Source organism: Callithrix jacchus, chromosome 5 (genome assembly GCF_049354715.1).
Source record: "Callithrix jacchus isolate 240 chromosome 5, calJac240_pri, whole genome shotgun sequence".
Taxonomy (NCBI): domain Eukaryota; kingdom Metazoa; phylum Chordata; class Mammalia; order Primates; family Cebidae; genus Callithrix; species Callithrix jacchus.
Genome location: NC_133506.1, coordinates 21,910,334 through 21,931,200, shown reverse-complemented (window position 1 = coordinate 21,931,200; position 20,867 = coordinate 21,910,334). Strand labels below are relative to the sequence as shown.

The window sequence follows — 20,867 nt, the reverse complement described above, 5'->3', positions numbered from 1 at the left end:
AGGTGAAATAAGCCCTTCCCGTGTGCATCTGGCTCTGATGTGCATCTGCCTAGTAATGCCCTGCCTATTAGCAACTTCACCCTCGTTTCAGTTCACTCTTAACCGAATTGTCACATACTGAATATGGTTTCTCTCCATCTGCATGTTGGGCATTCAGTAAATCAATATCTAGATTACTTACTGATTTTTCTAGTGCTATAGGCACAACCAGATATTTCTTCCAGTTTGAGAAAATGAAATAGAAACAAGATTATATTAACATACTCTGTCCACTAAGTGAAAAACAAACTCAGTATCATATTCAAATTTGATGTTTGAATGTTTTTTATAGGAATATGATTTTTTAAATCTCAATTTATAAACAGAAAGATGCCATCACTAAGAAGCTTGCCGATGTTTTACATAGCACAGATTTTAACCACTATTATTATTATTTTTGTAACAACTCTAAAAACCATTGCAGAAGTAAAGCACATAACATGATGTAGCCCAATTACCGCTCAGAGAGACTTGGCAATCTCAGCATGGCCGATTCAAATTTCAGTGATGCCTCTTTAAACCTTAATGAACCATAGTACCCTAATGAGAGGTTTCACTGAATCCTGGTCAACCAAGCATACATTTTACACAGAAAAGAGAAAACTAGAAACCCACTGCATCTTAAGCAGTAATATTTGCATCAACAATGGTTATGAATCACTTTTTCTTTGAATAAAGAAATCAAATAGCCACAGCTCTTTGAGATTCATATATAGGGGTGTTGGCTCAACTCGACATGAAGTTTATATCATACAATTTTTCTGCATCAATTAATCATAATAAATTACCAATTTATGATTGAACTTTTAGGAAAATAATAGTTGCAGAGTTTTGTACAGTAAAAAGCACATTCCGAAATGTTTAACAAGGAACCTTACAAAATTTTGTCTATAGACAGTTAATGCTGAGACTAAAGAAAATAACAGATACAATGAAAAAATATATATTCTGTTCATCAGAAAAAATAATGTTGGTCACAAATTGCATTCAAGGGCCACATATTTTCATTTCCTTACTAGTCATTTTGGCATTTGTGGACACAGTGATGGATAAAATGTTTCCAGAGAGAGAAAGTCAGACTATGGAGGTACTAATATTCACATTCTAAGTATGGTACTACTCCAATGCCCCCCGGTTTTTGCTTAAGATGCTTAAAAATCATTATTAGACAACTGCAGCTAGAGCTTCACCTAACTCAGGTGGAAAAAATGAGTAGTGTTGAGCTACCCTAACACTGCATGGGAGATGAAACCTCATCCTGGAGACATGCAGCTATTCTGAATTGGAGACTGTTTTTTCCTTTAAAAAATAGTTCTGCAACACATAGTGGGGTGGGGGAGCAGGGAGCGGTGGGAGGGACAGCATCAGGAGAAACAGCTAATGAATGTGGGCTTAACACCTAGGTGATGGCTTGACAGGTACAGCAAACCACCATGGCACACGTTTACCTGTGTAACAATAAATAGAAAAAAAAAAAAAAAGAAAGAAAAAACAGTGGTGGACTATCACATGTTAATTTGAATTGGGGCAAAAAGGGGAAGAGAAGTGGAAAGAGAACTAGTCCATTTTTTTTGGTCCAACAATAAAACAGAATAAAATGATCTGACTTGAGAAGTGCCAAAACATAAACAGCATTCTTCAGCAAAAATGTAACTGTTAATGGTTATTAGCATAATGTAACACAATGTATATTAAACTCATTACACCGACCCCTTTCAAGCATCAAATGTCACCTCTTCAAGGAAGACTTTCCTGACTCTCCACGCTAGATCAGTTCGATGACGTAACATTTCCTTCACTACACAAGTTCCATTAGAAAGGCATTTGTACAGTTACTTACTTCAGATTAGTCTCCACCCATTGAATGGTACATTCCAGGTAAGCAGTAGGATTATGTGTCTCCTACCAGTGCTATCTCTTGTGTCTCGCACAGTGCCTAATGCAGCGTAGGCACTCAAATGGCTTTGAAGGACTGAATTAAGAAAGGAATGACCATGCTGTCCCAGTTAATCCTACAAGTAAAGTTGAGAATCAGGCAACTTCTTACATAGGCATTATTATGAAAGGTATTTTGGCAACATATCCGAATGTTTAGTATGCATAAACTTTCACCTCGTTCATAGAAGTTATATGTACAAGAATGGTCAAAGAAATGTTGTTCATCTTCACAATAGCTCAGAATCAACTTCCAATAGCGAGTAATTAGTGAAATAAGTTCTGCTATGTCCTTAGAATGCATGGACTAGTTGCAAAACAATATATATATATATATATATATCACACACATACAATTGTATACATATACGGAAGAAAATGTATATTAAAAAATTCTGAAAGAATATCAGCTATTGACAGGGCTTACCTTTAAGTGGTATATATCATCCTTATTTTCTTCATTATGTTTTCCCAAGCTTTAGCAATGAATTCACATTAATTTCATAATCAAAAAATAACAAAGAAAAGAAAAACAAAAGATGGCATGATAATATGAATAGAGTGTAGTATTTCATGCATGTAAGTTTTATTTCATATGAGACAATATATTTCATATTAGATAATATGTAAATTAAATGGTTATATATTTTGAATTCTTACTAATAAATGTCAAATGTTTATTAAAATGTTAGTCAATAATTAGGCTTGTAAAATTAAATAATGAAGGCTAATATTTTCTGAGAGGGAACACAGCTAAGAGTATGTTCCAACAGCTTTTTTTTTCCTGACAAGCAGAATATGGGTACATAAAAATAAAACACAGTTACGAATTACTTACATTATCTGCAAAGTCTTTCGCGGTGCAAAATCTAGATCAAAAGAACATTTCAGACTTCTTTTATATAATTGTGGTCAATGGCATGAGCTTCGGTTTATGATTTTTGATTCACTGACTAAAGCAATGCTTAAATCTCACAAAGGGCATAATATCTACCTAGGGGTTATTGTGAAGTAGAACCACATACCATGTAAACAAAGCATCCATGCCATACCTGGAATATACTTTTCACTCAAGCTGCGTTTATTACTATTGTTGTATGTAGGGGCTGGATAGAGAAAAATAATTTGCTCAAATCGTCAGTAACTCTTACAACTTCCTACTTAATGCAGTTGCTGTGAAAGGAGACTAACTACTGTGCAGATTGACAACCAAATCCCAAGGATATCAACAGAGAGTTCAATAAGTCATTTGATACCAACTTAATTTTTTAATGTAGTTGGAGTAGTCCCTGGGGGCCCCGTGGCTGCCGAAAAGTAGTTCCATAACAGCAAATGTCGCGGCCACCCAAGGATGCGATGATGCTAATGTAGTATTCTTTATAAAATAAAACAGAATTGCTGTTCACCCTGACATCATAACAAAGTCCTGATGGATGTGCACTCTGCGTGCTGAATTGATTTTTGTTAAGTCCGAGCTCTCATACTATTTTACCCTAATGTGCCTAAATAAGCAGTGTTGACTCCTTAATTTACTCATTTTAACACCAGCAGCTTCCAGGACTCCATTAGCATGATGCCACATTTAGGCTGTCTGCTGAATTTTCTAACCTCAAATGTATGAAATCTGAATTGTTAAAACTGATAAAACTACCAGAAAAATCATTTCTTTTAAGACCAGTAGAAACTTGTGTATCAGCATTTCAACTAGTTACATCAGTGAATACTTCAACTGGAGGGTACAATGAATTAATCAGGATGCTTGGCTTATTATGACAGCTGATTATGGATACATGTTACAAACACAACCCAAAGGCCCTAAAGAAGCAGTTTAATGTTTTGTCACTGATAGAAGCCATTGGAGAGACACTCATTGAGTGAAATTCAACAAAACAGAATGCAATTCAATAGATATACGAATTCTGCCAAAAGCAAAATAGACTATTAGGGTCTGGAGTAATTTGAAAATAAACAGTAAATTCTGTAAGAAAAGAAAATTAAAAAAGAATTACCGCAAGCAACACAAACAGAATCTTAAAACATGCTGAAAATACACACCAAAATAGAAGTTTATTTTAACTAAGGAAAATTCAAAAAGCATTTGCATTAGAGACATTAGCCTGATGTACAATGAGGATGCTAAAACCTTGGGGATATAGTAATACGTGTATTTATTTGGGAATATAAAAATCTATTTTCTTAGAAGTTGATGCATGGGTATTGTGGGTACAGGCCTGTGTTTCATTTCTTTCTTTTTTATTTTTAAACTAGTGTTTATTTCTGAGTGTTTGGTGATTGCATTTTAGTACTGATGGAATTGAGCTATTGCAGGGTGATATATTCAATGAATTTCATCTTCTATCAAGTTCAGTGTTTTACTGGTTTTAAAAGCAGCCATTACTTTTACTGTCTCTAGCACAACCAAACACATGCTTTCCTTTAGTTCCACATCAGTATTGATAATGATAGGTCACCAGCTCTTCAGTACAACCCAAACTGTGGCATTATAAAAGCCTGTCTCCTTATTGAAGCTTAGCCTTTGCTTGTAAAAACAAGGCGAAGGTCCAATTAGCGATTCCGAGGAAAATGGGAGGGCAGTCTTTTGTGCATAGGCATCCCCATTCGAAAACCTCTAATCCATAATGAGCCCTGTTTAACACAATGGATGCTCTCCTTTCAGACAAGCCCAAATACCAGGTCACTAATGGGCAAGAATTTAAAATGTGAAGGCCACAAATGAAACAAGTTATTGTGAAAATTGGCTGATATTAAGAGATTTAAAAGACTTGGCTAGTTCTGTTTGGCCTGACAGGTCTAGCTAATTAATCAAATGCTTTGATAAGTAACTAACTTCTCCCATTTTAAAGAGGAATTCTAATCTGCCAAACGGCGAAGGAAAAGAACAATCTTGATGTTGCTTAAAATATAAAGAATGGAATTTCACGGCCATGTGCATGACCCATACTTTTTTTGACAATGGTGTCCCAGTGAAAGCTTTGATATGTGGATACGCCAATTAGAAAGTATTAGAAATTAGCATATTTTAATGCCCTTGTTATAAGCCCTTACTCTAGGAAAAAGATACCTATATGGAGAGCTTTCTAGAAAAGACTTCAGACACTGTTGTTACTGGTCAGGTTTGCTAGGAAAAAGCTTGCAATGGGGCAGAGCACAAAGAACCAGGTTTCTTGTCTTGCTTCACTGCCAAGCACTTTCCCTTTACAGCTCTCACTGGTAGCCATCTCTGCAGCGCAGGAGTGGTACTTGGTTAATTAGAATGCTCAGGAATCTTTTTCCCTTGTTGTCAATTCAAAAAACAATGTATCCGGTGGTAAGTCTTTTATTGTACTTAGAGTGAAAGCTCACAGGACAGATGTGCCTGCAGCAGTGACAATGGACCATGTCGTTTAAAAGGCAGCTGGAGGCCCTGCAAAGAACAAGGACTTGGCAGTTATTCAGAGGTAGGCTGAAATATGGAGCCTCACCACTTAGGAGCTTTGTGACCTCCTGCAGGTCATTTAAAACATTTTGAACCTGATTTTTCTTATCTGGAAAATGGGACAATGAGACTATTTTTGCAGAGCAGCTCTGTGTTAAAGGACAGTGACTGGCACATGGTAGTACCTTAATAAATAGCGTGTATTTTTTCTGCCTGAAAACTTACTGTGGCAGAAAGTTACTTTAATGGCCTCCAAAGAACCACACCTCTTGGTATTTATACATCCACGGGTAGCCTCTTCCAATTGCCATGGGACTAGATTTGGCTAATAAGACATTCACAGAAACTTGATAAGTGCTTGCACACTGGGACTTGTACTCTTAAAATGCTTATTCTTCAAGATGATCCCTCTTTGAAATCAGCTGCCATTCTGTGAGAAGCTCAGCCTAGTCATGTGGAGAGTCCACATGAGGAGAATTGAGACCTCCCAGTAGATAGCCAGCACTGACTTACTTGCTATATATATTAAACCATTATGGAAGGGGGTCCTTCAGCCCATCCAGGTAAGCTACCCCATCTGATAGCACATGGAGCAGAGATAAACCATCCCCACTGAGTCTTGCCCAAACTGTGGAATTGTGAGCAAACCAGTAATTGTTGTTTCAAGCCACTACATTTTTGGATGAGTTGTTAGCAACAGACAACCAGAAGATTTAATCACCTTTTTATCATGTGCTACTGATGACCAACTCTCAAGAATTCTGCAGAGTGTCTAAAGAAGCTACAGTGTGCAATACTGTGAATAGCCAAGTATTTGCTGAGACCTTTGGAAGTTTATAATTGTTCACCAACTCTGAATTGACCAAAACAATTGACCAAACATAGAACCCTCTCTCTTTCTTAAAGATATTCTGAATAAATGAAGTCATCAGACAGGTGATTACCATATAGATAAATTTTGGAATTTTCATATAGTTGTTGGAAATTTTTATGTATTTGGCCCTGTATTTCTCCTCCTGCAGCCCATCATTTTTAGATAAATCCCCACAATGAACGCCAATATGGCAAGTCCCTAACTAGTTTTATTTACATCATTTATTTTACTCTGGCAATAAGCAATATAAGTATTTCTGCTTGGAGTAACTTGAGCATATCTTACACCTGACAACAGTAAGGCAGCAAAGACTGCTATTTCCTAACCCAATGTCTATTTCCTCTTCTTTCTTAGCAAAAAAACAAAAAATGCACTGAATATATTTGGGATTTGGGCTGGTATATACCCAATCACAAGTCTAGCATCCCAAGCCTGCCTGTCGACAAGATAGGATCACGTGAGTTAGTTCTGGCCAACAAGACCTAAGCAGAAGTGATGTATGGGATTCATAGAAAAAGTCTTTATAAAGAAGAGGACACCTCTTTTGGTTTCCCACTTCCCTTTTTTTTTTTTTTTTTTTGAGACGGAGTTTCGCTCTTGTTACCCAGGCTGGAGTGCAATGGCGTCATCTCGGCTCACCGCAACCTCCGCCTCCTGGGTTCAGGCAATTCTCCTGCCTCAGCTTCCTGAGTAGCTGGGATTATAGGCACGCGCCACCATGCCCAGCTAATTTTTGTATTTTTAGTTGAGACGGGGTTTCACCATGTTGACCAGGATGTTCTCGATGTCTTGACCTTGTGATACACCCGCCTCTGCCTCCCAAAGTGCTGGGATTACAGGCTTGAGCCACCACGCCTGGCCCCACTTCTCTTTTTTAGCTTCCTTCTTACTGGGATGATTGGTAATCTAGCAGCAGTCTTGAACCATGAGGCAACCTTGAGTGTGCTAAGGATACAGAACCCCAGCTCCCTGATGACAGTTGAGTCACTCTACCAGTCCTGGATTCCTTATGTCTATACTTTTTTTTTTTTTAACATAAGGATAAAAAAGTAACTTCTACCAAGTTTAAGCCACTATTATTTTAGGATTTCCATTATTTGCAGATAAAATTAATCATAATACAAATAACTTAAGCATTGCTATACATGAAAAAAGGAGAAGAGTTTGTGGTCTCAATTTAAAATTTTTAAATGGAAAAGAAAATATTTCTGAAGGAGATCAACAAATAAGAAGTTTGCTGGTGAAAAATAAATACGCACAACCTATAATCCAGTAAGAGTCCACACCTTTTTATTATAATTTGTTTTGCATATTCTCAGATTAACTACATAAAAATAATCACATGATGCCTCTATAACTGCTGAGCATGGAAAGACCCAGAGAGACCAGTCATCACTGCTGTATTTCTTCAGTGGTTTGGTGGGGCCATTTAAGTGTACTTTGACCATCCAGTTAAAGAAGATCAAAATACACATTACAGATTATAAATTGAAGAAATTTGCCTAAATGTAACCAAATGACAGCACTCTTTTTAGACTGAAATACCCAGATTCTATACAATGAAATCCAATGTGATTAATGACATTGATGACTAATGACATAGATGGGATATGAACACAATGGTGTGTGTGAGTGCACAGATGTATGATAATTATCAAAAGCTCTATAAAAGCACATTTTTATTTTTCAGAGGAAAATTGCAAGAGGTTCTTAACTTTTTGCAATGACTGAAAAGAGCTTCTTTTATACTGAAATCTCAGATTCAGATAGTTTTATGGTGAAAGATTATATTTTCAACAAAATATTCAAATACCTCACTTAAATGAAGGTTAAACCTACCAGAAAATAGTCAAATGGTTTTCCTAATAATTACTGAAAACAGAAACTCACTCTCCAGAGCTTGTAATGACAAGCCATAGCTTATGATAGCACTGCAAGTGCACCAGGTGGTTTACCAAAACCGTAGCTAGAAAAGTGAGAAAGGGGATACTGTGAATGGCAGAGTTTACTATTAAGTAGAATATTATACAAATTATATCCACAATGTTTAAAAGGCTCAAATACCCTAAAACATACCCATCTTAAGTGGGAAGTTATCCATCATAAGTGGAACAATATCTTATGTGCTTTCAGTAGCTAGAACATTTTCCCTTTTTTGCTTTGGCAAAAAATCCATGTATAATTCTTTAAAAAAAAAAAAATCATTGAAGGATAAGTGACATCATATTCCCAGCTAAAGTCCATCGAGTTTTATAGAAATTAGGGTCTTATTTTGTACAAGATGCTAGAAAATGTAATTCTAAAAGGTCTATGGTACTCATCACTTCAAGACATATTTTGATATATGTTGTTCTCGCCATTTTGTTAAAATCTCTGAGATGCCAAATACCTGGATTTCTGAATAAACATCTGAATCCTAAACGATATTAGATATCCATTTAGAGGCATGAAATAAAACACCTATACTTGTACAAGGTCTAGTCTAAGGCACCTATGAGATGAGGCAGTCTTTAATAGACCGAAGTCTTTGGAAATGTAAGTGTCCACTATAGGCTTTACTCAGGAGTACATCAGGGCAAGCTGGAGAGTGCCAAAGGGAGTTTTGGACAAATCTATTCACCTACGTAGTAGCTCCCAGTGGTCTTGAGTGTTCTCCCTAACTTTCTATATGATCAAGTGGAGTATAAAATAAGCCATCTTAATCTTCTTGGACCATTCAATAGTTCTCTCACTCTTCTAGTCAAGGACTATGCCCAAAGATGTGAACTAGACTTAGAAGAAACAAAAGGGAAAGGAAGAATTAGGTGAGGCTGTTTGCTTGCAAAAGTATTCTCTCTGGTACACCTGATGAGAGCAAGTGTTCTCAGCCTCAACTGCATGTTTGAAATCATCTGGGAGCTTTGAACAAAAAAATCCAGGTGCCCAGGCTGCACCCAAGACCAATTAAATCATGATTTTAGAGAGATGGTATTCAGAGATCAGGATTTTCTTTTTTTTCGGTAAGCTCTCCAGGTTATTCCTGGAACCCCTTTATCTGACCAAATTGTGTGGTTGTAGCTATACAATCTGATTCATGACTGCCAGATTAAGATATTAACCCAATTATTCTCATTTTAGTATACTGAAAATAAGAAACCATCATTTTTATTTTTATTTGTTCAACTGCTAAAAGAATAATGTATTCCAGTGTCAATATGCCAAAGCAAATACATTTCATATGAAAGGCATCTATTTATGAGTCTTAGCAAGACTGGAAAACTGCCAACGCACATTTTCCAACAGACTAGGAGGCTTAGCAGGTAGTAAGCTGAACTGGGATGTAAGGCCCTGTGTTAATGAAAATGCAGAACTCTGGTTTCCTAATTCATGATGGGGAAATGAGAGTTTACAGTTCCGGAGGCTTTCCACGCAACTCACATCATCTGGGCATAATGAAAATCTGACACCCATGTACCCAAGCATCATGTGAACACTGTGCAAATGCTATACACAGAAACACAGCAGCTTAACCAGACAGAGAACAAAAACACAGCAGCGCCCAATGAATGAGTAAGTAAAATCCCTATGAACCAATTCACTCAGGCATAATACCCTAAATCCTTAAAAAAAAAAAAAAAAAAAAAATGCAACAGAAATCCATTTCCACAATATACTCAAGGGTAACTAATGTAACAAACTGGCTAATGACAATACAAGATTAAAATAAACACCAAAATCCACTATAGCTGGATTCATATTACTTAGATGAGAAGCTAAGTTAACATATTGTAGGGAAGCTCACTTAATTACACTGGCGATGAAATTGTCTTTTCTATTTTCTTGAGTTTAGGACTTGGGCCCACGTTTCCTGACCTTGTGAGTAAGCTGAGACACATGTTCAGCAGAAGATATCACAGTGGCTGTATTTTTATAAGAAAATTCCTTTTTAATTATAAAACTAAAGCAGGGAAGACCAAAAAAAAAAAAAAAAAAAAAGAAAGAAAAATTATTCCTAATCTCACCACCTTAAGATACCAGAACAGTTAAATCGACACCCACAACTCCTTTAATAATGAGAGAAGGGCCGGGCGCGGTGACTCAAGCCTGTAATCCCAGCACTTTGGGAGGCCGAGGCGGGTGGATCACGAGGTCGAGAGATTGAGACCATCCTGGTCAACGTGGTGAAACCCCGTCTCTACTAAAAATACAAAAAATTAGCTGGGCATGGTGGCGTGTGCCTGTAATCCCAGCTACTCGGGAGGCTGAGGCAGGAGAATTGCCTGAACCCAGAAGGCCATTGCACTCCAGCCTGGGTAACAAAAGCGAAATTCTGTCTCAAAAAAAAATAAATAAATAATGAGAGGATGAGGTTCCTCCAGATCTTTGGCCAGCAGGTAGAAGTAGGATTTCAAAATGTAGGCAGTCTTCCTAAAGGCCTTCAAAAGCTATTTCATTAACATTTACCCTTCCCTTCAAACCAAAAGCACAGGCAATGCTATTGCTTTCTCCCTCCTTCAGTGCAAACTCTCCCAAGCCTTCTCTTTCTAAGTCCTCCATATCTCTCAAAAAAATCTACTCTGTCCATCCACATCAGGTGGATGTAAGCCCACAGAAGGTATGGCAGATGATTTTGGTGGCCCACCTGGAGCACCCATGTGTTACTGCTTCAGTGTTCCCCAACTGTTGTCCAACTGCTAGTACAGGTGATTGTCTCTCATTGCCTCAGTGCTTTCTCTGAAGCTTCAAAGACTACTGTGTCTTTTTGCATGGCAGGCTGTTAAGTGTCAGGGGCATCACATCTTCTTCAAACCTTGTGGCACTCAGCCATTGACTGAAGACTTGGTCCATAAATGTCCTACCTCCTTTGCCCCTTGGATTGGATAACTCTGAGACATGGTTTTAAACCATTTCCAAGACTTCTCACAACTGCTGTCCCCTTTCTCATTTCTCACTTCCCAATGAGTATTTTATGAACCTATAAAATAAACAACACAAACAGTAACCTCTGGCACAGAAACTGCTTCTGAAGAAACTCAAATTGAGACAAAAAAAAACATATATGGAGAATACAGAAGTCAACCTGTAATCCAGCTAAGACAGCCCAAGCAGTCAGTAAAAGCTTCTGTCCGGCAGGCAAAATGTACAGTTCTAAGTAAACTTTCCATTAACTTCCATGTTTTATGATTGTATAAATTGCATATTTTCACCCTGATAAGATAATTTAGTGTTCACATCTTTAACATGTGATTTTCAACACAATGGATGTGTGAGCCACCGGAACGATAGGCATTGCGTAAATAAATGAACCGGTGAACTGGTCATGGGCAATATGTTCTTCATAAGAGCACTGGTTCCCTGCCATGAAATGTTTCTTCAAGCATGATTTCAAATGCTATATCAGTCAAAAAAGAGTACAGTTTCAAAATAAAATGCTCTGATAGTTCTATCTGCTTAGCAACAAGTACATTAGCTAAGAATTCTAACATTAATTAGCACTCCCACATCAAGCATTCAAAACAAGAGGATGAAAGGAAAAACTGTAAATCGTCAGTTTAAAATTAAAAGATTTATGAACAGCCAAACTGTCTTTGAATAACGTTTTGGAAATCATATTGCTCAGTGATAAGCATTCATTTAGATGCGTCCTTATATAATGTTAGAATATATGCTTTAAGTGTGTAAGAAATATTTTATTTAGGTGAGTTGTTTTTTTCTATTTCATGCTATTCCATGTAACTAGTGTTGTATCTTTCACTTTGCATTTTGCAATTTTTTTATCAGTTTACACAACTCAAATGCAATTACATTTCATCAGAAGACATAATAGAATGATAGTTTTAAGGCCAGAATCTCCTATAATCCAATTTGGTTCCATTACCCAATTTGTCCAACTATACCTGAATGTACTCAATAATAAAATGCACCTCAATTCCTCTCCGTGCTGAATGGTATCACCATTTTCCATTCTTAGTATTAGTGTCAGGTAGAGAAAGGGAACATTTAAATGTATCCTTAAAAATACAGTTTATATGTATAATACACACACATATAAATAAAACATATGGAAGAGGTTCTGTTCTCTGTTAAACATTGAGGAAATGTGGTCAATGTATACAGATGAGAAATGGAGATAAGGCAATCTGTAAACTATTAAGGAGTACATAAGCTTCTAAAAGCTTTTGAACGTCTTCTGTAATTTACCTTCTTTAATGCTGATACCTCCATGGATCTGGGTCCTTGCCTTATACTGGGTACCCTACACTAATAAATCCTAAAAATGTTAGGAGTTATTGACTTTTTTCTTTTTCTTTTTTTTTTTTTGAGACGGAGTTTCGCTCTTGTTACCCAGGCTGGAGTGCAATGGCACGATCTCAGCTCACCACAACCTCCGCCTCCCGGGTTCAGGCAATTCTCCTGCCTCAGCCTCCTGAGTAGCTGGGATTACAGGCACGCGCCACTATGCCCAGCTAATTTTTTGTATTTTTAGTAGAGACGGGGTTTCACCATGTTGACCAGGATGGTCTCGATGTCTTGACCTCGTGATCCACCCGCCTCGGCCTCCCAAAGTGCTGGGATTACAGGCGTGAGCCATCGCGCCCGGCTGCCAAATTATTGACTTCTTAAACAACATTTTTGCTATTATAAAGTTAAAAATAAAAATACAGGTATTTTAGAAATCAGAGAAAATAAAAGGAGACGAAGGCTGTGGGTTTCTCTGTGTTCCATCTCTAGGAACTGAATCCAGCAGACATTCCCTCTTTCCTTCTCATCTTAAATCCCTCAACTGTTTATTTTTTCCCTTTTGATAAACTCTCCTTCTATCCTCCTTTCCCCCACAACAAACCTACCATCTTATCTTTCTGTACCTTCACTGCAAAATTACTCAAAGGAATAGCAAACTGAGAGCTTATTGCTCATTCCATTTTCCACTCAACTACTTTTAATGTGGGTTCTGCAACTGGAAGTGGGAAAAAAATATATGATGGAAAAGAACATCTGATAGTGTTAAGAGGACCAGAGTTAGGAGCAAAATCGGCAGCTAAATGACCTACTTTAAATATCACAATTAGACATGAAGACTCAAATGGAATGTGAGAACACTGAGTTTTTAGGAAAAAAGACCAACTTCATATCTGGCATTTAAAATATGGTGTAGATGGCAAATCATAAGGGTTACATGAACTCATGTGAGAAAAGAGTTGGCAATGTTATTATGTTAGATATTTTATTTACTAACTTGTAGTAATGACATTAAAATATCTAACATAACATTAATAATGTGCTAAAGAGCTATGGTATACCAGAGAGTCTTGTTCACAGAATAGATTAGTATTTAGCTATAGATTTAAATACTAAACAGCACCTCTATGAATGACATACTAATTTTACATTTGTATTGCTATGGAGGGAATTCAGATGTTGGCAGATAAATATGCACACGTATAAATGTATACACACACACACACGCACACACACAATTCCAGGGAACAGATGAAGTTTTATATTATAATAAATATTAAATCTATGAAAACTTCAATGTAGGAAACCAGATATAGAAACCTGTTTATGAAAGCAGACATGCAAAATCCTAAATCAAAATGCATCTACTTTTAAGATAACTTTTTTCTTTCCAAAAGATTCACTGCTGGCTCTCTTTAAAATGTATACTCTGTTATATAATTTGAAATAAGCTATCATGCAGAAGCTTCACCTAGACACATCCCCAGCAAACTAGATCTTTCTAGGAAATAACAGCATGCAGCTTACATTATTTAAAGTATGTTACTACATTTTTAGGGGGCTGTAGGAATCAAAGCTTCCCTTCTCACCTTGAGGCCAGTGTTCTGCAATGGAGATTCTATCTTGACTACTCCATTAAACCTTCCCTTTTATTTGCAAAATTCCAGGTTATTATTTCAGGACATAGCATATAATACTGTGATGACATTAGCTTGGTAACACCATTCATTCATTCATTCATTCAATAAATGTTCAGTGTATGTCCTTTCATTCTTAAGAGCTGAAAACTTCCTCTTCTGTGGTCTCATAAACTATATGGCACTCGTTTATTTTTTTTAACCTTTATCATCCTTCTCAGTGCCATGCTCTGCAATTATTTCTTTATCTGTCTCTTTTAACCAGTACTTCAAGGGCAAGGATGACAATAATTTAGTCATTTTTGTTGCCCCAGAAATTAGCCATGTACCTGGAACATGGTAAGTACCTACAGTTTTTCTTAAATGAATGATGGTTAAAATAATATATCCTCCTTTAGAAGGCATTATAGCTCCAAATATTACATGTTTTAGGGCACCCATTTCTCTCTACTGATGACTAATTTACATCTCTTATTATAAAACTTTAATTTTTTAGTATCTACCAAAAATGATTAGTCACATATCCACTGATCAGTAGAATGTGTTATCACAAAGATAAAATATCTGCAAACTCCCTTTTATAAATGATTTCCATAAAGTTGTAATATCATTTTTTGGTAAACTGTAAGCATTCACTGTTGCCAAGCAATGAAAAGTTAGAAGGTTGCTGTCTCTTATTCCTCCTCATATGTGGTTCTTGGCTGCAACCAGCTGAAAACTTTCCATTTAGAAATGGGTAGTTGTGAGATGGCAGAATCTTGAGACTAAACTTCAGATTATACAATGAAAAGAGACATGAAACAGGACTGATCTGGAATGTACTCTGCGCTCATCTTCCACTTTTTCGATTCTGATGTTAAACGATTATCTACCAAGTTGCTGGGGTTGCAGTTTATGATATTGTGATTTATTGTAAAAAAAATATCCAAGTTTATGATATTGTGATCTATTGTAAAAAAAAAAAAATGCCTATTTGGTTTTCTTCCAGTATCCTGGCACACAGCTCCTAAAACCCTTGGAATTCTGGAGTGGTAAGAGGGTATTTTGTATGTTAATGAGATACCTGGTTGCTGGAGACTCCTATACAGCATCAGAATGGAGGCTGATCACCAGAAAATTCAAGACATGATTAGAGGGTTGGTACCTTCAGCCACACCCTACAATATCCAGGGAGGGGAGAAGAGCTGAAGGTTTAAGTGGATCACCAATGGCCAATAATATAACCAATGACAACTACATAATTAAGCTTCTATAAAAACCTCAAAGAACAGGGTTTGAATGAAATTCCAGATTGATGAATGTGTGAAGGTATACTGAGGGTGGCACACTCAGGGAGGACATGGAAACTCCACACCTCTTCCCACATACCTTGCCCTAAGCATCTCTTCCATCTGGCTGCTCATTTGTATTCTTTAAAATATCCTTTGTAAAGAAAATGTGGTGTATGTACCACGGAATACATAAAAAGTAACAAGATCATGTCCTTTGCAGGGACATGGATGAAGCTAGAAGCCATCATTCTCAGCGAACTAATGCAGGAAAAGAAAACTAAATACTGTATGTTCTCACTTATAAGTGGGAGGTAAACAATGAGAACACATGACACAGGAAGGGAAACTACACAGACAGGGGCCTGAAGAGGTGAGAGGTAAGCAGGGGACAGGGAGAGCATTAGGATAAAGAGCTACTATATGTAAGGCTTAATACCTAGGTGATGGGTTGACAGGTACAGCAAACCACCATGGCACACATTTCTATTAAGTTCATGTATCCTAGAACTTAAAATTTAAAAAAAATTTTTTAAGGAATTCTTAATTTTCATATTAAAATATGAAGTCAATGAAAAATATTTCAGAAGTCTCAAGATCAATAATTAATACTTGTTAGTAAATCATATCGACTCCATAAAAAATTAAAATTAAAATATCCTTTGCAATAACTGGATAAATGTAAGCAAAGTGTTTCCCTGTGTTCTGTGAGCCACTCCAGCAAATTAATAGAACCTGAGAAGGAGGTTTTGGAAACCTCAATCCATAGCCAGCAGATCGGAAGTACAGGACATAACCCAGGGCTTGCTACTAGCATTTAAAGTGGGAGGCAGTCTTGTGGGACTGAGTTTTTAATCTGTGGGGTTGACTCTTATTCCAGGTAGAGAGTGTCAGAATTAAATTGAACTGAAGGACACCCACTTGGTGTCTGCTAGAGAACTGATCACTTGGTGTGTGGAGAGAAACCCCCATACATCTGGTGTGAGAAGCGTTGTGCTGAGTGATGTGTGAGAGCAGAAAAAACACTTTGGTTTTTCCTATCTCTGCAGCGGTGCAGAAAGATAAAGGAGGGGAAAAGGAACTTCAGACACAGATTATGATTCTGAGTGAATCACTGTCATTTTCTTTTTAAAAACATTTTTTATTTTTATTTATTTTTTATTATACTTTAAGTTCTGGGATACATGTGCAGAACGTGCAGGTCTGTCACATAGGTATACATGTGCCATGGTGGTTTGCTGCACCCATTAACCCGTCATCTACATTAGGTATTTTTTCTGATGCTATCCCTCCTCTTGCACCTCACCCCGCAACAGGCCCTGGTGTGTGATGTTTCCCTCCCTATATTCTCATTGTTCAGTTCTCACTTAGGAGTGAGAACATGCAGTGTTTGGTTTTCTGTTCCTGTGTTAGGTTGCTGAGAATGATGTTTCCAGCTCCATCCATGTCCTTGCAAAGGACAGGAACTCATTCTTTTTCATGGCTTCATACTATTCCATGGTGTATTTTCTTTATCCAGTCTAACATTGATGAGCATCTGGGTTGGTTTCAAGCCTTTGCTATTGTGAACAGTGCTGCAATAAACATACGTGTACATGTGTCTTCATAGTAGAATGATTTGTAATTCTTTGGGTATATATCCAGTAATAGGATTGCTGGGTCAATGGTATTTCTAGTTCTAGATTCTTGACAAATTGCCACACTGTCTTCTACAATGGTTGAACTAATTTACACTCCCGCCAACAGTGCAAAAGCATTCCTATTACTCCACATCCTCTCCAGCGTCTGTTGTTCCCTGACTTTTTAATGATCGCCATTCTAACTGGTGTGAGATGGTATCTCATTGTGGTTTTGATTTGCATTTCTCTAATGACCAGTGATAATGAGATTTTTTCATAAGTTTGTTGGCCACATAAATGTCTTCTTTTGAGAAGTGTCTGTTCATTTCCTTCACCCACTTTTTGATGAGGTTGTTTTTTTCTTGTAAATTTGTTTAAGTTCCTTGTAGATTCCAGATATTAGCCCTTTGTCACGTGAATAAATTGCAAAAAATTTTCTCCTATTCTGTATATGTTGCCTGTTCACTCTGATGATAGTTTCTTTGTGTGTGTGCCAAAGTTCTTTAGTTTAATTAAATACCATTTGTCAATCTCGGCTTTTGATGCAATTGCTTTTGGTGTTTTAGTCATGAAGTCTTTGCCTATGCCTATGTCCTAAATGGTATTGCCTAGGTTTTCTTCTAGGGTTTTTATGGTTTTAGGTCTTGCCTTTAAATCTTTCATCCATCTTGAGTTGATTTTTGTATAAGGTGTAAGGAGGGGGTGCAGTTTCAGTTTTCTGCGTATGGCTAGCCAGATTTCCCAACACCGTTTATTAAATAGGGAATCCTTTCCCCATTGCTTCTTTTTCTCAGGATGGTCAAAGATCAGATGGTTGTAGATGTGTGGTATTATTTCTGAGGCCACCATTCTGTTTCATTGGTCTAGCTATCTGTTTTGGTACCAGTACCATGCTGCTTTGGTTACCACAGCCTTGTAATATAGTTTGAAGTCAGGTAGTGTCATGTCTCCAGCTTTTTTCTTTTTGCTTAGGATTGTCTTGGCTATAAGGACTCTTTTTTGTTGTTGTTGTTCCATATGAAATTTAAAGTAGTGTTTTCTAATTCGGTGAAGCAAGTCAATGGTAGCTTAATGGGGATAGCACTGAATCTATAAATTACTTTGGCCAGTATGGCCATTTTCATGATATTGATTATTCGTATCCAGGAGCATGGAATATTTTTCCATTTGTTTGTGCCTTCTCTTGTTTCCTTGAGCAGTCGTTTGTAGTTCTTCAAGAGATCCTTCACATTCCTAGGTATTTTATCTTTTTGTAGCAATAGTGAATGAAAGTTTGCTCACGATTTGGCTCTCTGTTTGTCTCTTATTGGTGTATAGGCATGCTTGTGATTTTTGCACATTGGCTATGTACCTTGAGACTTTGCTGTAGTTGCTTATGATCTCAAGGAGTTTTTGGCCTGAGACAATGGGGTTTTTCTAAATATACAATCATGTTATCTGCAAACAGAGATAATCTGACTTCCTTTCTTTTTTTTTTTTGAGTACTCTTTATTTATTTCTCTTGCCTAATTGCCCTGGATGGAACTTCCAATACTATGTTGAATAGGAGTGGTGAGAGAAGGTATCCTTGTCTTGTGCCAGTTTTCAAAGGGAATGCTTCCAGTTTTTGCCCATTCAGTATGATATTGGCTGTGGGTATGTCATAAATAGCTCTTATTATTTTGAGATATGTTCCATCAATACCTAGTTCATTGAGTGTTTTTAGCATGAAGGGCTGTTGAATTTTACTGAAGGCCTTTTCTGCATCTATTAAGATAATCATGTAGTTCTTGTTATTGGTTCTGTTTATGTGATGGATTACGTTTATTGATTTGCATATATTGAACCAGCCTTCCATCCGAGGGATGAAGCTGACTTGATCATGGTGGATAAGCTTTTTGATGTGCTGCTGGATTCAGTTTGCTAGTCTTTTATTGAGGATTTTCATATCCAAGTTTATCAGGGATATTGGCCTAAATTCTCCATTTTTCGTTGTGTCTCCGCAAGGTTTTGGTTTCAGCATGATGCTGGCCTCATAAAATGAGTTAAGGAGGAGTCCCTCTTTTTCTGTTGTTTGGAATAGTGTTAGAAGGAATAGTACCAGGTCCTCTGTGTACTCTGGTAGAATTTGATTGTGAATCCATCTGGTCCTGGGATTTTTTTGGTTGGTAGGCAATTTATTACTACCTCAATTTCAGAACTTGTTATTGGTCTATTCAGGGATTCAATTTCTTCCTAGTTTAGTCTTAGGAGGGCGTACGTGTCCAGGATTTTATCCATTTCTTCTAGATTTTCCAGTTTATTTGCATAGAAGTGTTAATAGTATTCTCTAACGGTAGTTTGCATTTCTGTGGGATCAGTGGTGATAGTCCCTTTATAATGTTTTATTGTGTCTATTTGATTCTTCTCTTTTTTCCTTATTAGTCTGACTAGCAGTCTATCTATTTTGTTAATCCTTTCAAAAAAAAAAAAAAAAAAAAGAACAGCTCCTGGCTTCATTGATTTTTTTTGAAGGGTTCTCTTTGTGTCTATCTCCTTCAGTCCTGCTCTGATCTTGGTTATTTCTTGTCTTCTGCTAGCTTTTGAATTTGTTTGCTCTTGCTTCTCTAGTTCTTTTAATCGTGATGTTAGGGTGTTGATTTTAGATCTTTCCCACTTTCTCCTGTGGGCATTTAGTGCTATAAATTTCCCTCTAAACACTGCTTTAGCTGTGTTCCAGAGATTCTGATATGTTGTGTCTTTGTTCTCATTGGTTTCAAAGAACTTACTTATTTCTGCCTTCATTTCATTGTTTACCCAGTAGTCATTCAAGAGCAGGTGGTTCAGTTTCCATGTAGTTGTGCAGTTTTGAGTGAGTTTCTTAATCCTGAGTTCTAGTTTGATTGCACTGTGGTCTGACAGACTGTTACGATTTTCATTCTTTTGCATTTACTGAGGAGTGTTTTACTTCCAATTATGTGGTTGATTTTAGAATAAATGCTATGTGATGTTGAGAAGAATGTACATTCTATTGATTTGGCATGGAGAGTTTATAGATGTCTATTAGGTCTGCTTGGTCCAGAGCTGAGTTCAAGTCATGAAAGTCCTTGTTAATTTTCTGTCTTGTTGATCTGTCTAACATTGACAGTGAGGTCTTAAAGTCTCCCACTATTATTGTGTAGGAGTCTAAATCTCTTTGTAGGTCTCTAAGAACTTGCTTTACAAATCTGGGTGCTCCAGTATTGGGTGCATAATATTTAGGATAGTTAGCTCTTCTTGTTGCATTGATCCCTTTACCAGTATGTAGTGCCCTTCTTTGTCTTTTTTGATCTATATTGGTTTAAAGTCTGTTTTATCAGAGACTAAGATTGCAATCCCTGCTTTGCTTTTCTGCTTTCCATTTGCTTGGTAAATCTTCCTCCATCCCTCTATTTTGAGCCTATGTGTGTCTTTGCACATGAGATGGGTCTCCTGAATATAGCACACCAATGGAACTTGACTCTTTATCCAATTTGCCAGTCTGTGCCTTTTAATTAAGGCATTTACCCCATTTATACTTCAGATTAATATTGTTATGTGTGAATTTGATCGTGTCATTATGATGTTAGCTGGTTCTTTCTCCCATTAGTTGATACGGTTTCTTCACAGTGTCGATGGCCTTTACATTTTGGTTTGTTTTTGCAGTGGCTGGTATCAGTTTTTCCTTCCATATTTAGTGCTTCCTTCAGGAGCTCCTGTAAGGCAGGCCTGGTGGTGATAAAATATCTCAACATTTGCTTGTCTGTAAAGGATTTTATTTCTCCTTCACTTTTGAAGCTTAGTTTGACTGGATGTGAAATTCTGGGTTGAAAATTCTTTTCTTTAAGAATGTTGAATATTGGC

At 37.0% G+C, this 20,867-nt stretch overlaps 1 protein-coding gene across 9 annotated transcripts in view; it reads right to left on the bottom strand.

Annotated features, from left to right (window-relative positions):
- Positions 1-20,867, bottom strand: part of MACROD2 (mono-ADP ribosylhydrolase 2) — a 2,068,485-nt gene that overhangs the window by 1,213,456 nt on the left and 834,162 nt on the right. The window contains exon 1 of one of the 9 annotated variants that reach the window (XM_078371390.1): positions 1-20,867. This exon is cut by the window's left edge and continues 28,890 nt beyond it. The exons of the other annotated variants lie outside the window; for them this stretch is intronic. The gene's annotated coding sequence lies outside the window, so the exon portion shown is untranslated. 9 annotated transcript variants of the gene reach the window in all.